The sequence below is a fragment of the Haliaeetus albicilla genome, chromosome 18, assembly GCF_947461875.1.
Source record: "Haliaeetus albicilla chromosome 18, bHalAlb1.1, whole genome shotgun sequence".
NCBI lineage: Eukaryota > Metazoa > Chordata > Aves > Accipitriformes > Accipitridae > Haliaeetus > Haliaeetus albicilla.
The window spans coordinates 2,260,895-2,277,266 of NC_091500.1; the positions used below are offsets into that span (position 1 = coordinate 2,260,895).

General features: G+C 46.0%; 1 protein-coding gene across 10 annotated transcripts in view; it reads left to right on the forward strand.

The window, feature by feature from the left end:
• EXTL3 (exostosin like glycosyltransferase 3) overlaps positions 1-16,372 on the forward strand; it is a 158,124-nt gene that overhangs the window by 87,819 nt on the left and 53,933 nt on the right. For 4 of the 10 annotated variants that reach the window (XM_069805511.1, XM_069805506.1, XM_069805512.1 and 1 more), the window contains one exon: positions 6,720-6,814. The exons of the other annotated variants lie outside the window; for them this stretch is intronic. The gene's annotated coding sequence lies outside the window, so the exon portion shown is untranslated. The remainder of the gene's footprint in view (positions 1-6,719; positions 6,815-16,372) is intronic. 10 annotated transcript variants of the gene reach the window in all.

A 16,372-nucleotide genomic window follows, 5' to 3' on the forward strand; every position in this document is an offset into this window, starting at 1 on the left:
GAGGTAGTTAAATATCCCAGCATGCCATTTAGCACCGTGTGTTTCACTCTTGGCCTTCCCCAGCCCCCATTAATGTGGATTGCTCCGGGCCACCTGGGGCTGCAAATTCTCCATCCCTGTTTCCTGCTGGGGAGAAGGAGAGCTCGTCTGTGTACATATCCGAGATGCTGGTTTTAATTTCCAGGAGGATGTAGATCTTGCTTGTTTATGTTGGAGCAGCGAGCTGGAAAGGCCAGGAGGAGACCATGTGTTTAAGAGCAGGGCTGGACTCCTCTGGGAGTAGAGGATTCTTCCTGGGCATCTCTCCGTAGCTGCTCTCTGCAGCAGTCATGCCCCGCTCTGCCTTGAGCCTGTATTCTTGCTGCCTTCCTCCAGCCCTGCATCCCAGAGATGCAAGGCACTGACCCTGCCTGTTGTACATGGTACAGTATTAACATTTCTGTTATCATAATCGCACTGATCTTTGCTGAGACGTAAGGACAGGTTTAATCCCTGCTTTATGTATTCCAGCAGTCCCCATGTTGGTCTTCTCCTGTCTCCAGCATTTGGTGGTGATCTCGATGACTTAGTGTGGTTGCTTAGGGCAAAGCTTCCTTTTTACTTTTCAAAGTGATTCTTACATGCACACAGGCTTGTTGAGGCTCTCTGCAGCAGACATCTGTCACTTGCTTTTGTCCTGTGGACAGTAGCGGTGAGGTACGCAGTTAAAGGTTGATGGTGGGGTGAGCGGCAGATGCCACTAAACGTCGTCTCTGCAGCGTGTGCACCATTCTGCTCCATCTGTGCCAAATGCAGCCCCTTTTGCTTAGCAGAATAACCAAGGATGAAAAGACAGGAGTGACATGAAAAAATGTAATTTACATGTTCTTTAAAAAAGACAGCAACAACAAACTTCTGTTTCAAAGGATGGAGGGGTCCTTATCCGCTAAATACATCATGCCACACAGATTTCTGTGATCTCGAGAGACCTTTGGGAGCTCCAGCTCACCAAATGGTAACACATCAAAGTAGTGTCCATGGGGCTTGGAGTACAAACATGTAATATGCAGATGGCCTAGGGAGTTCACAAGGCTCTGAGTCCATGCCCAGGGAACAGATACTCCCTTGCTGAGAGACCATCTGACAGCCTCCTCCTTTTACATGACTCTTTGCATCAAAGGTGACCTCAAAAACTTTTTATGAATACATTAAAAAAAAGCTCCCAAACTTAAAAATCTCAAAGTCCAGCTACAAGAGCTATCCCTCTGCTTAAAAAAAAAAAAAAAAAATCATACTTTGCAAAGTAAATTTTGCTTGTCTTCACAGACTCTTAAGGCATGGTTGTCTGGCACAGAGGTGTCTTTAGCTCTTGCTCTGGCAAAGGTGGAGCTCTCCTAGCACAGCGTCCACATGGGCCGAGGGGGACATGGAGGGACCCACAGCAAGTGGGCAGATGAGAATGACCCATTCTCCAATACTTACCATGTAGCATCATCTGTCATCTGATAAACTAGAGGGAAGGGATGCTGTCCAGAGGGACCTTGACAGGCTTGAGGAGTGGACCTATGTGAACCTCCTGAGGTTCAAACAAGGCCAAGTGCAAGGTCCTGCACGTGGGTCAGGGCAGCCCTGGTATCAACACAGGCTGGGGGATGAGTGGATCGAGAGCAGCCCTGAGGAGAAGGATTTGGGGGGACTGGTGGATGAAAAGATGGACATAAGCCAGCAATGTGCACTCACAGCCCAGAAAGCCAACGGTGTCCTGGGCTGCATCCCAAGCAGCGTGGCCAGCAGGTCAAGGGAGGGGATTCTGCCCCTCTGCTCCGATCGGGTGAGACCCCACCTGGAGTCCTGCATCCAGCTCTGGGGTCCTCAGCACAGGGCAGACATGGACCTGTTGGAGCGGGTCCAGAGGAGGGACACAAAGATGATCTGAGGGCTGGAGCACCTCTGCTATGAGGAAAGGGTGAGAGAGTTGGGGTTGTTCAGCCTGGAGAAGGTTCCAGGCAGACCTTATTGCAGCGTTTCAAAATATAAAGAGGGCTTGTAAGAAAGTGAAGGACTTTTTAACAAGGCCTGTACTGACAGGACCAAGGGGCAGTGGTTTTAAACTGAAAATGGGTAGGTTTAGATTGGACATAAGACTTTTTTTACAATGAGGGTGGTGAGGCACTGGAACAGGTTGCCCAGAGAAGCTGTGCATGTGCCATCCCTGGAAGTGTTCAAAATCAGGTTGGATAAAGTTTTGCGCAGCCTGATCTAGTGAAGGATGGTCTTGCTCATGGCAGGGTGGTTGAACTAGATAATCTTCAAAGGTCCCTTCCAACCCAAACCATTCGATGATTCTATCATCTCAGCTGAGGTTAGGATCATGGTGTTTGGTGGTTTTATCTCTGAGGTGACAGCAGCGGAGTTACTGAGGCTGTTGGTGCAGGAATAACTTGGGGTTGTTAATGCTGTTCTAAGGCTTCTGTTTCTACAGGTAGAACAAATTATCTTTAGAGCATCGGTTCCTGCAGGAAACCTCACCTTTGTAGTAGAGGCACTTTTGAGGCACCAGGTAACGCTGCCTTACGCCTTGGGTGATGTAGGTTGGGCTCTTGCTGCAACTCGGTGGTCTAGCAGACATCTACAGGCAGCGAGGCTGTGTCTGCCCGAAGCACAGAGTGACCTGGGTTCAGCTGGGTTTTACCTCCGTGCTGAATCAGGCTCCATGATTTAGATGAAAGCGTGGCCCTGCATGCCCTTCCAGCTGAGGTTTGTCAGCCTTTGGAGCCTCCCCCTCCCCGGCTGCAAGTACCCTAAGGGGAGAGGTAATGTGGTCCACGTCTTTCATGGCTTGCTGGTGTGTGGGTAGCACTTAAGGACCTTGGGAGAGCTCAGCACCCTGTGGAGCGATGGGGAAGCAGGACTTGAGTCATATGATTAGTCTGGTGCCCAAAGTAACGCACTGCTTTGACCAAGAATGCCCCAGTTCGTTCTGCCCTCCCACAAAGTAATGTCCCCCTCCCTTTTTCCAGGTTAGTTCTGATAGTTGGATCTGGAAGCAAGTCCTCTGCTGGGCAAGCAGCCAGGATGTCTTGGCACTGGATGTTGTCTATCCTCCAGCCCCATGGTGTTCGGGGCAGCTGGAAGAAGACCTGCATCTCTTACCAGCTTGGTCTAGTGGAGAGAAGTGGTTGGGGTGGTCTCTGAGTGCAAGTTCAAGGCACAGCTGATGCAAATTAAATTGCTTTTTGATTGTCTGTAGAGAGTCTAGCAGAACCCTGGGGTGATGCTTGGACAGAAAGTAGATGCCTGCTGTCTTGGGGATCTTCAAAACTTTTCTCCTTTTGCCAGCACTGTTTGATGCTTTCCTGGGTTGGATCTGCGCCAGCCATGTTGTGCTCCAGTCCTCTGCTTATCCCCTTCAGGGGCTGGCACAACAGGGAAGTGTCATTACCTGCCTTTGATTGATGGGGCAGCACTGGTCATGGTGAAATAAATACCCCAGGGATATCTGGTGTCTCCTCTCCATCTCCTGGGACCAGGTCTGGAGGAGGCGACCACCCCAGCCTGCTTCTGCTGGGTCCCTTGTGTGTGGCAGCAGCACCTCAGTGAGCCACGTTTCAATCACAGCACACATTACAGAGGAGCTAATTTTTTGCGTGTAGGGATGAGGCTTGTTTAGAAGCAAATTAGCACAAGGTCTCCTTCAATGCCTAATTACAATGTGTGCTGTCCATCCAGATTCCATCCCATGGAGAGCCCATTGCACGCTACCATGCTTGATTTTAGCCCAAGGGACATGAAGCAGCATGTTGCCTGCCATGTCACAGCAGATGTGTGCCAGAGCGCTGCTGGCTCCCACTGATGGCGGGGAGAGTCACGATGCATGTATGTATATGTGCGTGTGTTTTGGCAGAGCTGCAAAAATCAGCATTTACCACGTATTACAGAGCCACTTCCCATTCTGTCAAGCGAGAATAACATCAGAGAAAGTGCATGTCCCTGTGAGGGAACAATTTGGTAGCAATCAGCAGTTGTTGACTCTTGAACAGCTTCTGCTGGTCCAGCCAGTTCTTTAAAGGCTGGGGTTTTTTGGCGTTTGTTTTTTTTGTTTGTTTGTTTTTTTTTTTAAATGGCAGCTTGCTAAAGGCCAGATATTGTTGTGACAGTACCTCTAAAATCCTTAAGCTGCTTGAATCACTCCAAGGAGCCAAGCAATAAAAAGAGCTAGAATAAAATGTATCCCACAATGTCCTTCACTTCTGCTGACAACTGCAGTTTAAATTACTGGTGCAACCTTTTAGCATAGCTTGCTTGTAAAAACTAATAAAAAATAAAATTAAGTCATAACAGCTACTTGCCACTGCTTCTCTGATGGGGAGTAGGGAGAAACTGCCTTTCTTTTCGGGTGAGCCTGTGCTAGTGTACTATTATTGCTGTTAATATTGTATTTTGATCACTGTCATTAATATATGCTGTAATTTTTACATTATATAAGTTACACAGTGTTTATTAGAGAAGGGGCTTTGCTTTTATTGTAAAGTAGCATTTAACCCATGAGCACCCTAATGTTTTTCAGAGCTTACATTAGAATTACGCTTTTAAAAAAAAACCCCTAAGCTCTTGGGAGAGTGGTTCATTTGGCTGATGTGAATTTGGGCATCACATTTCCAGGTGCTCTGATTCCTTGAGTCCTTTGCCCCAGGTGTTCAGAGTTTCAGGGACCCAGAGTGATTTGTGACTGAAAAAAATAATTTAACCAATGTGGATTTTTATTTTGTAAACTGTACGCATTCAAAGCTTGTGATAAAACATTTCCAGATCTTATAGAGCCAGCGAGGGTTGCATACAGATGCTGGGTTCGTGTAGTGTGGGTGAGTGTTGAAGCGTGCATTTTGCAGGGCATATTGAAATGAAATCATCAGCTGTGGCTCTTGAGTAACATCTTCACTCGTCATTTCTAGAGAGCTCTGGAAAGAGTTTTGCAGTCCAGGGAAGAGCGAGGGCTAGAGAGGTTGTGGCAGTTAGTTCCTATTTCTGCAAACATCTTGGAGCCTTGTGCAGATGGAAACGTGCCACGTCCTGCAGCCTGCCAAGAGAGAGAAGAGCTATGTTCATGATGTGTTTTACTTCTTTGTAGCCCAGAGATGTAGGCACTTGGGAAGCGTTTTGCTAGCCAAAGTGAAAAGGATGGAGGCAGCCTTTATAAGCAGCTTCCAGTTTCATCACCAGAGCCCAGCACCAGCCCCCTGCCAGGAGTGGTGGTGGAGCTGGGACTGTGTGAAAGGCTGCAAGTATGGAACGCATTAGTAAGAGTAGGGGTGGGAAGAGGGACGCTTGGGACGCTCCGCTTGTACTGGCCGCCAAAACTGTGACTGTCCGAAAGGCTGTGTAGGAGGGTGAAGGCAGGATGTGGATGGCCCTGATGTGGAGCGCTTTTTGTTCTGAAACAAAAGCAAATGCCACCTACAGCAAAGGCATCACCTGCTGATTTATAGTCCTGAAGCCTTGAACTTTGGTTAACAAAAGGTATTTTATTTTGTTTCAGTTTTCTATGTGTTTAGCTGCTGAGATCAGACAGCTGTTCACAGCAGAAGCGTGTCTGAGGGAGGATTTGCACTAGGGAAAAAGCTGGATGAAAAATCATTGTGAGTTATTGGGTTTGAGGCTGGAACTGGTGGGTGGAGCTCATGGTATGTCATGCAACAGGTCAGACTGGATGGCTTGCAGACTGGATGGCTTTGACCTTGGTGCTTATGGAACAACCTGGCTTTTTGTTGTTGTTGTTTTTTGGTTTTTTTGTGGGAAATGCTCAAGTGCATGCGACTTGAGAGCTATCGGTTGCCAGGTGTTGCAGTGGGAATGTTTTCTGTGAAGGGAGCAGGGAACGTCTGCAAGCTGGCTTTTAGCTGATGGAGTGCAGAGCTGGTGACCCACATCTCATCCCATTTAGCTGCAAAGGATTTGAAATATCACTTCTCTAGGTTGTCTCGTTTAGAGAGAGGTGTCAGCAACAATGTTTGTAAAGTGTGCTGATCATTTACCCCTTCAGTTCTGCTGCTGTAGGTTGTACTGGCTCTTACAAAGCAAAGTGTCCTTATCCCTGCCTTCAGGTAGTGGGCCAGGGTTTGGTGGAGTGAAGGTAACTCAGCAAGTCAGTGGCAGGGCTGACAACCAAGAGCATATCTCACATCCTTCTGGACCTGGCTGTCCCTGTAAGTGTGCATACTGCCCTTATAAGCCAAAGTATCAAATTCAGGTACGGGAGGCTTGGAGTTAATTTTCCTGGTGTTCCTGCCAATGGAAGGTGCTCAGGCCAGGAGTCCAGGTCATCAGAACTTTTGCTTGGGGAATTTTGGCCGGTTTGCTTTTTCTTACGGATGCCCTGCACTCCCTTTGTGAGTCTCTGCTGTGCTGAGGAATATGCAGGAGCCAAGGATGTGCATCATTGCTCTAGGCATCGTAGCACCCAAGGAGGTGTCCTTTGCCTTGGGCCTAATCCTGTGCCTATCTCCTCAGCAGCTGTCCTCCAGCCTCCAGTACTCCCCAGCAGCCCAGATTGTCAAGCCCGTGGGAGCTTTCAGGCTTACGACCAACTTTGTCATGAATCTCTCATCTGTTTGGAGATGGTCTGGAAGCAGTGTTCTTAGTCAATGTGCTAATAGGCAGCTTCTCTTGCACAGTGCCTCTAGGCGATGGGTAATATGTTTCTTAGGTATATGTGGTTTTGTTTGCGTTTTTATGTTAAACAGGAGAAGAACCCTTGAGATCAATGCTGGGAGGAAGAAGAAAGGTAGTGAAGGAGTCGATGTGTGATGCGGGACAGGTCTGAGCCAAGGTACAGAAGGTAAAGCACAAACGAGCACTGCAGTGTTAGTCTGCTCCATGCCTGGCATTAGATTGCTCTTCCCTTGCTGTATTTTAACACAGCCTACCAAAACATCTCTGCACTCTTAGCAGCACTCTTTCTTCTCCCCATAGTCAAGTTAAAGTAACGGTGAAATGGGCAAAGCTTGTAAAGTCAGGCAGCATCAGTACCAGTGTCACCCATGGAGTCTTAATCAAGCCTCTTACATATTTTTTTGGCCATCAACTTCTATTTAATCATCTATTATTTGCTGAAAGTTTTAGCCAAATTCAGTTGGCAGAGCTGCAGGCAAAGAAGTGGTATTTCACAATATTCTCATTTCAGCAGTTTAAATTCTGATTTTAAAAGCAGTCTTGAATGTCACTAATGGTCTGAGCTTGCCGGCTCAGTGTCTGGATGCCTCGGGAGCCAAATCCCTGCACACAGCTCAGTTGGGGGAGTTGGGCTCTGAAACTGCGTGCGTGATCTGAAAATTTTTCTTCTTTAGCATCATTTGTGGGGCAGATTCTTGTCCTAAAACACTTTGTAACCAAGGTAGGTTCACCGTGTAAGGATTAGCCCATGGGTGCTGATGTGCAGCTATTGCGGGGGTGTGTGGCTGACTGGGAACCATAGGCAATCTCACTGCAGAGGCTAGAGATTGCTGCCAGCAGCACATTCCTCATTCTCCAGTTTTCCTCTCACTCCTGTAATGAAGCCAGAGGATGAGATTTTGTGCCCTGTGCTGAGCTCCTTCAGGCAAACTCCTGAGTATTGTCAAAACTGCTGATGGATTTGGGCTTGAGCAAAGGTGTCAAGTGTGAAGCAAAGTGGCTGGAGCGTGGAGTCCCTTCTGCCTTCGCCAGGGAGCGGTGTTTTCTGGCAGAGGGACGCAAGGGCACCAAGAGGCAGTTGCATCCTATGGAAAGCTACTCTGGCAGCCTGAGTTTTTGAGTAGAAGTAGCACATGGGTTGTTACTGGGAGCCACCACAGTTGTTCAGGTTGGGATTCGGCTGCCAGATCTAACTCCTGCTCTTAGGAAAACTTGGATGAAATGTAATGGCCCGTGATACAGCAAGAAGCAGGCTAGGTGCTCTCAGGGTTCCTTTTGGCCTTGAACTCTACTAATCTGTGAAAAAATCACAGCTGCATCTCTAATGACACATGACCAGTTCAAGCCCCTGTTTTGACTTGCTGTCAGAAGATTTCTCCTGGAGCGTCGTGTCCTTGTGTGTCATGATTGGAGCATCTGCTCCATATATACTTGGGTTGAACCGTTTCCAGCAGACTTAGCAACTGCGATGGTGATTTCCTCCAGGAAATCCAACCATGCAGGCTAGTGTTTAGCTTATGGGATTGTGGTAATCAAGCCATAATGGCACTCTTCTAAGTTGCCGGTTTTATTTTTTTTTAACCTGTTAGCTGTCTCCCCACCCCCAATGACATATCTGTACATCTAGGGTTTTTTTTTCTGCCTTGTTCAAGTGAAAGAGTAAATCCTTTTTGATTTATTCCAGAGCAGCCCTGAAGCTCAGCTCCTGTGAGAGCCTGCTGACTTTGCGTTCAAAAGATCTCATGTCTTTGAGGCCAGGCTGTGGTCTTCCATCTTGCCTCAAAGTTAAACTGAAAGAGAAAATTCTTTTTTTTTTTTTTTTTTTTTTAAAGAGAAAGAGAGAAAATAAGCATGCTGTGTAAGGGAATTGGTCTTACCTGCAGCAGAAGAGAATGCCAACGTGCAGAATTTCAGGTTAAAATCTGGTTGTTTAGCAAAGGCTTTATTTTCAAGCACCTAGCATGTTGTTTAGTAAGTGTTCTGTAGAGATAAATATTGCCTTTTAAAGTAGTGCTGTTGGCTGGCTGGGATCCAGCCTGTGATCCTACATTAAAGCATTTTTTGGTGTTTAAACCGCTACATTACCATGATGGCTAGAAATGGTAGTTCTGATCCCTGATTTCCTGCAGATCTGCGGATAACAAGGTCTGGCTCGGGCCAAGTTTTACACGTGCTAGCTAACTTCTGAGTTCAGTCCTTATGTCTGTGCTGAATTTCACCGCAGGCAGGAGTGTTGGTCACTGGCATAGTTGCCTTGTTGCCTAGTTGATGTTTTCAGGAACAAACGCTAAAAGATAGGCCAAGGACACCGCACTTCAACACTTAGGCTTAACATCTGCATCAATCTCTGCATTTTGTTTTCCTTGCTGCCCGACTCGAGGTGTTTTGAGGTGGAAGCGAAGCTGCTCGAATGTGGGCTCTAGCACACGCATTTGTAATTTGGATTTGTAATGCTTAACTTCTAATGTCATTCTGTGGAGCAATATTAAATGTGTCCAACAGTTGTTGTGCATATCAAATGGCCGTGTTGACATACCAAAGGGGTTGGGTGGGGTTGATACCTTAAAATGCCTGTTATACTGGACACTATAGTGATGGGTATGAAGTATTAAGCGCTATACCAAAAATCAGCTGTGAACCTTGAGAGGAGGTGGAGACAGGTATCTGGCGCATATATATATATATATATATATGTATGTGTGTGTATTTATATGCATGTATAGAGCAAAACAAGTATGTAAGAGCTATTATATGCTAGCTTTCTTCCATAGGTCCCTGCTTAGTCCAAATTTATGTAGTTGTTGCTACAACTGTGTATTTGGAAGGGCAGAGGTAATAGATGGAAGACCTTTAATATGCAGGGACCCTCCTTTAAAAAACAGCTCTTCTGAGCAAGGTGACCTTGGCTCTGCTTCTAACTTGGGACACCAGCAATGCAGTGGAAAGGAGATGCTGATCAGTGCAGTGAAGGCTCGGTCAGATGCCAGCAGGAGATAAAACACAGGTTGGGTTGGCAGAGTTTTAACTGCAAGTGAGGTTGTCAGGCTTGCCATGTAAAACTGTGGGTGCTCTCCCAAACTTGTATGTATTGAACATATATCTGGGAGGTGTGTATCAGTTTTCTTTAAAAAGCTCCAATGTTGGTACGGCATACTGGGGAGAAAAATGGCTTTCTTACCTACCTCCAAGCAACACAATGATTTGTTGGCAGCGTAAGCGACTGCTCAGCTAGCCCTTACAGGCATGGTGAAAGTCTCACGTGATGTTTTGCAAGCCATTCTCATCAAACTCTTAATTTTCAGAAACCCTTTCTTTCAAAGTTTTACTGTCCCTGAACTGTGTGCATGAGAACACCTTGGTGTTTATACCTCCCTTTTGGAAAAAACACATCTAGAAAGCCAGCTGAAACTGCAGTCGTTTTCTGACATGTCTGTGTACAGTAAATCCACATAGCTCAGGTTATGATACAGGGACAGGTAATAGACTGACTCTTCTTTTGTTCTGTCACCACTTCTGCTCTTTCTTCAGCAGAGAAAAACCGCATATCGACCTTCTCCCACAAACCTGTGTTCTGAGCCAGCAATAAAGTAGGAAAATGTTTTTTCCCAAATCTAATTTGAAACATGATGACTGGACCATTCTTAAACAGCTTCCAACTTAACAATAAAGAAACTTCATAGAGTGCTTGGCAGGAGCCTCTGTACATAATTTAGATCATAATCAGATGCATTAACACATTTTATATGGATCTCATGGGGGCCAAGAAGACGAGGTGTGCTGGGTAATTTCTTTCCAGATTTCTTTACCTGATTGTTTATTACTCTTGGGGACTTCATTTGTGGTCCAAATGTCACCAGCAGAATCCTGCTGCTTCATGTGCCTGCATTTAGAGTAGCTAGTAGCAAGGCTTCAAATAACCTAATTGGCGTGTTATCATCAGTCTTTCCATCTGTGTGTGTCAAAGGGAGGGTGGAGAGTATGTGGGGAGGGAGAGAGGCGAGAGGAACAAAAGCAAGGACCCAATTCTGCAAATCACTGAGCTTCCCCTGTGCCTGCAGCTCAGTGGGAGGGAAGGTGCTGAGAGTGCTCGATGAGTAGCATGTTTCCCGCTGAGTACAATCATGAGCTCTGCTTCTAGAGAACTGCACGGGGGAAGCACTCCCTCCCCACCTTTTCATTTTAGCTGTTAAACATAAGTAGCTCTAATTTTATAAAGCTTCTGAAAGCTTTTCAGCACTGTGTGCAAAGAAACGATCATATATCATCCCCATTGCTTCATTGTTTTGCCGTGAATCCACCCATGCCAAAAGCATCCTTGTTGTGAAATCTCTCCTTTGACAGAAAATTCTGTTGCTGCTTTGATAAATGATGTTTTGGATTTCTTTCTGCTCTGCTGGTTTGTATTATCCCCCTCAAAAAGTGGGAAGTGAAGTTCCCTGTCACTTCAATGTCTCCTTTATACATGCTGAAGTAATAACCCTTGCCATGTGTTTCATGGGTATTTATTTGTTTTTAAATGCTGTGAACTAGTGTAACATCAGGATTCCCAATCCTTCCCCAGCTGTGGGCTGTCAAGGCCAAGCTCTGCTCCAAGATGCACAGCTCAGGGTTGGGAGCCTGGTCACCAAGGCACAAGGGGATGCTCCTGGGCGCTGGGACTTGCTAGCCCAGGGTGTAACCCACCCAACAGCGGCCTCGGCTGGCTACCACCGACCACATGATCCCCAGCCATGGGCCAGAAGTCGGCACAACCAGGAACTGAACCCGCAAGGCAGGTCGGATGTGGCCGCTGTGTTCAGGAAGGTGAGAAAGTTTAAGAGCATGAAAGTGGCTGGATTACACCAGCTGGACTCGGGGCCAGAGAACAGGCGGGTGTACTGGCTCAGCCTCGGAGCCAGGGCAGCCCGTACCAAAACCACAGGGCCCCTCTTTCCAGTGATAATGATACTGAAAACCACCCCTGGCTGGAAAGCCACAGTGTTTTACTGGCACGCAGCAAAGGAGTGCTGTGGCATGGTACTCTGGGTGCTGTGAACAACCTCTAGGCAAACTGTGCCAACTAAAACCCTTGTGGCCAAACCAGGTTTGAGTGCAGAAAGATCCTTTGGAGGCCAGAGCAGGAGCACTGATTTCTGTTTGCCTCTTTCTTTTTATTTTTTTTCCTTAGTAATTGTTTATCAACATTTTCCCAGGCAATGATGAAACTCAGCATCCCAGAGTAGCTGAGATTTGTAAAGTGACTTTTACAATGGAACATAATGATGATGAAGAAATGAGTATCCTTAAAAATCAGAGGTGATTGGGTTGTTGACTTTCCATTTCAGGTACTGAGCGAGTCCCTGTGTTTCATCCCTGTAACACCAGCATGTTGTGCTGTTGAAATGTTGATGGGGAGGAAGGAGAGGGTGAAGAGCTGAGTCACCCAGTGCTTCTCCCACAAACACCTGCCTTTCACTGGATTTTCCAGCTAAGTACTGAGGAACAGCATTACTTGCAGGATATCCTGCTCGAAGGTATAAAAGTTATGGTAGTTGAGCTCTCCTGAACAGACCCTTTCCCCTCCATCTCCTGCTTATTTTGAATCATGAGAGCATCAGAGCAGGCTGATACAGGCTTCAAAGGGTTTGTGCAAGCAGGGCAGGCAGGCGTATACAAGAGAGAGAAAATATCCCCAGTCCCTTTGCTATTTATAGCCAGTTCACAAGCAGTTTCCTTGCTTCCAGTGCCCAAATTACCAGCTGTGACTGATGTATTCTCCTTTGGTCAGTGGCATGTACAGCAACCAACTTGTCTTGACAAGCTTGGGGGGTTATCGGTTCAGCTGAGGAAGTTAGCGCAGTGGCATACTGAGCAGCACTGCTCTGCTCGCTCTGTGGTTTGGCTGGGGCACAGACACGCTTGCTCGGTTGGACTGTGGAAGGAGGTCTGAGCTTGCCGGGGTGGTGAAGGAAAAGGAGTGTTTTGTTTCCTATTTGCTTAACATCTGCTTGGTCTGGACTTCAGAATTATTGATGTTCAACCTGTCTTTGTACCAAAACACTGTGACTGTTCGAACAATTGCTCAGCTGAAACTATTGGATTACCTCTTGCTAAAGCATTATTTGATTTGGCTTTCTGTTTTGTCAAGCCTCTGAAGATAGTAGCTTGCTTTAGCCTTTCATCTCCAGATAGCATGAAAGAAGCTGCCATCCAGAGAGGATGCACTGCTGCCTTCTGTGAGTTAGAAGCACCATGGCTTATCTGTGTGGCATAGGATCCATACAGCCTTCACCTGCCTTCTCCTTTATATCCTGCACGTGTTGCTTAGCTGGGTAAGAATTTTGTTTGCTGAAGACCTGCCAGGTGCTGACCTGTTCCTGCTAGATCGCAGATGCTATTTTCTCTTGGTGCATAATTTGGGTAGCATGTTACGGCTCAGGCCTCATATCTGAAAAAAAAAGATGGTGAAACTCTTCCAGTCATCTTGTCCATGTGGCTATGTGGTGAAATGCAAGGGGGAAAAGTGTTGCTTTTCTGCTGCATGGTTTGCTTGTGTGGCCTGGCAGGCCCTTCTCAGGTATGGGGAGAAGAGCAGAACTGCTGCTGAGTGGGGGAACCGGGAAATTTAGGTTCTCTTTTGCCTAATTTCGGGTGAATATACTCTGCTATTTGGGGGATGCTGTTTAAGCATCACAAGGAAGGGCACAGACATAAATAAGGCAGAATGGGAAGGATAAAGTAAACTCTTCTGATGGTTGGAAATGGGAAGAAAGTGCTTTTTTTTTTTTGCTTTTTTTTTTTCCCCCCCTGCATCAGGCAGTAGGAAGCTGACAGTTGTGTATGTGTGTGGTTGCCCTCCACTGGTTGATATTAGAATGACCTCCCTATATCAGAGACTGCTTTTGGCCAAGATCAGTGAGTTTCTTCAGATTGACTTTGAAGAGAATCAGGAGCGTTTTAGATGCAGGGATGGGTTGTTGAGAACTGGTCTGTGAGGCTGCTCGCTCTTAATCTGCAAAGCCACCCTGGGCAAGAGGCAACTTCTGAGCTGGTGAAGCAGGAGGAGTTGTCCAGTGCCAAGGGATGCACAAAAGCAGACTCCATCACTAAACATGGCCAAGTTTTGCAGAGGGGTGCTGGTGCTTGCATCAGTGTAGCCAGAGCGTGGAGAGGCTGCAAAATACATGTTGCTGCAAGACGTGGCTCTGAGAAATCTGTCATAAAGGCCTGCTGATCCCACGGGGCATGTCGTACCTCCAAACAGGTAGCATACCTCTTGCCTCCTGGTCTGTTCAGTGGAGTAGGCTTGAGTTATGCATCAGGCTGAGAATTATGTGACAGTCTTAGTTACCAAATTGTTTGTTGACCTTCAGTTTTATGAAAATAATCTAAAAGTGAGTTTATCAGCACTTAAATGGCTGTTAAAGCGAAGAAGCAGAGGCTTAGAGGATTTAAGGGAACTGCATCCAGCACTTGTGATTTCCACTTGGTTCTGTTATACCGTGTCCTTGAAGGTTGCTGACATTGACTAAGTCAGGTAATCCTGGTCAGCAAAAACAGTGACTTGTGGTTTTAGGGTTTTTTTTTTGTTTTTCCTTCTGGATCAGGACCAGCAAACTCAGGAAGATAGCTGTGTGCCTTACAAGGCCATATTAAGGGTGAAAACTTTGCTCTGCACTTGAAACCATTACAAAATGTGTATACTAGGAGCTATAGATTTTTGTCGTCTGTGGATTTTGGCAAGACAGCTGTTAGAGCAAGCTGAAAGGAAAATGAACCTGAGAGGAGCTTTCGACTTTGGTGAAACTCAGTAGGTATACTTTCCAGTAACAACACAACACATTTCTAAAAAAAAATCCCAAACCTAGTGACACCTGGAATTCAAAGGCAGCATCTAATCCATTCTTTTTTCTTCCCGCTAAAGCAGCCAGATGGGATCCAGTCTGGGACGTGCATGCCTTGTGTATTTCTCTGCATGTTGGATGCATGAAAGGATTTGGGGAAATAATTATGTAGTGGTTGAGCAGAGAGATAGGAGCAGAGGAATCCTTAAAAGGATGTCTCTTAAAAATGTCTTTTAATGTCAGCCCAACCCATTTAATCTCACAGTGTGGCTCTCATGAATGTTTTATCACCTCCTACAGGCATTAAGTCTTATGACACCAGTGAAGCACCTTGAATTTTAAAGCGGAAGTCCTCTGTCAAGATGTAAACTTTAGAGAGAAGGAAGCACAGTGTGCTGGGAGACCTCCCCCTGTCACCAGGTCATCTGTTCAATGAAGAGCTTACAAAGAGTTATTTTTGTTATACATTACAGCTTTATCTAGTTCACATATCTCCAGGAAAGACTTGCACCTTCTCTTGGTATTTGTTTGAATCATAGAACTAATCAGGTTGGAAAGGACCTCCGGAGGTCTCTAATCCAACGTCCTGCATGGAGTAAAGCTAACCACAAAGGTAGATGAGGTTGCTCAAGGCTTTGTCCAGTTAAGGCTTGACCATTGCTGGGGTGTAGGGTCTACCACCTCTCTGGGTTCCTGTTCCAGTCATTTCTTTTCCCTCTGTATATGCAGTCATAGCAGACTACATCAAAAGCCTTGCTGATGTCAAGGTAATCAACGTCAGCTGCTGTACACTCATCTACCAAGCCAGTCACTTGGTTACAGAAGACAATCAGATCAGTGAGCTACAATTTGCCCATGGTACTTCTGTGCTGTTGTTCCCAAGCACCTTCTTGCCATCCATGGCTTCCAGGATGATTCACTCCATCCGTCCCTGCCCACAGACTTCTGCCAGCAGCAAGGTGCCGTGCAGGCAGCTGGGCAGGGTAAGTGCAGCCTTTCCAGTTGCATTGCTGTCCTCTTCATGCTTATCTCTGAGGTACAAATACTCTCAAGAGTGAGTTTGTGTTGTCAAAGTTAATGCTTGGAAACTTAGATAACCTTGGCTTCGTCTTGACTTGGCTGCTCTCAGGCTTTCATTGCCTTAGCTAATAAAGCCTTTACAATTGCTTAGAGACACTTAAAGTTGTTAGTGTTTAAATAAAGGGATTAATTTCAGGCATCCTGCTGCTAAACTTGTATGTTTGAATTTTGAAAAAGTGCGTTTTCTCTGTGAGGTGCAAACAGGCTCTGAAAACCGGTTAACTTTTATCAGCTAAATGGACTGTAACTCCTTGTGAGGAGCCACTGAACTCTTTGGCATCGATTTACACTTGCCAGGCAATGGAAACAATTACGTTGCCTCCGTGAAGAATAAATAGAGAGGGTTCTTTTGGCATGAATATAGGAAGGTGCATCAGGAATGCCTGCACTTTAAACCTACTACTGCTGTTGATTTTACTGATGATTGAGTTGGTATTTTAACAATTCTGTGCCTTGGTTTCCCTGCCTATAAATTACTTATGTCTTTCTTTTGGTTTATTGGGGACTGCTTGGCTATCATGTATAAAATGCTGTCAAGGTAGGGTGCCAAGTGAATACAAACTATTTTATTTTTAGTGCCTTTTGAAATCTTGGACTTTTTGTTCTCCCTTTTATCTGTCTCTTTAATCACAAAAAATGGAAATAAACTCAATCACAGCTGTTGCTGGAGAAGAATCATTAGGCCCATCCAGCTGGCTCTCTCGGGGCCAGCATGGGATTGTTCCCTATGCTGCATTTCAAAAGTATTTTATCTCCTTTAGTCTTGTGTGTGCATGGAGTGATGAGCGTCTTTCACTTCTGTCAGCTCTCTTCATTGATCC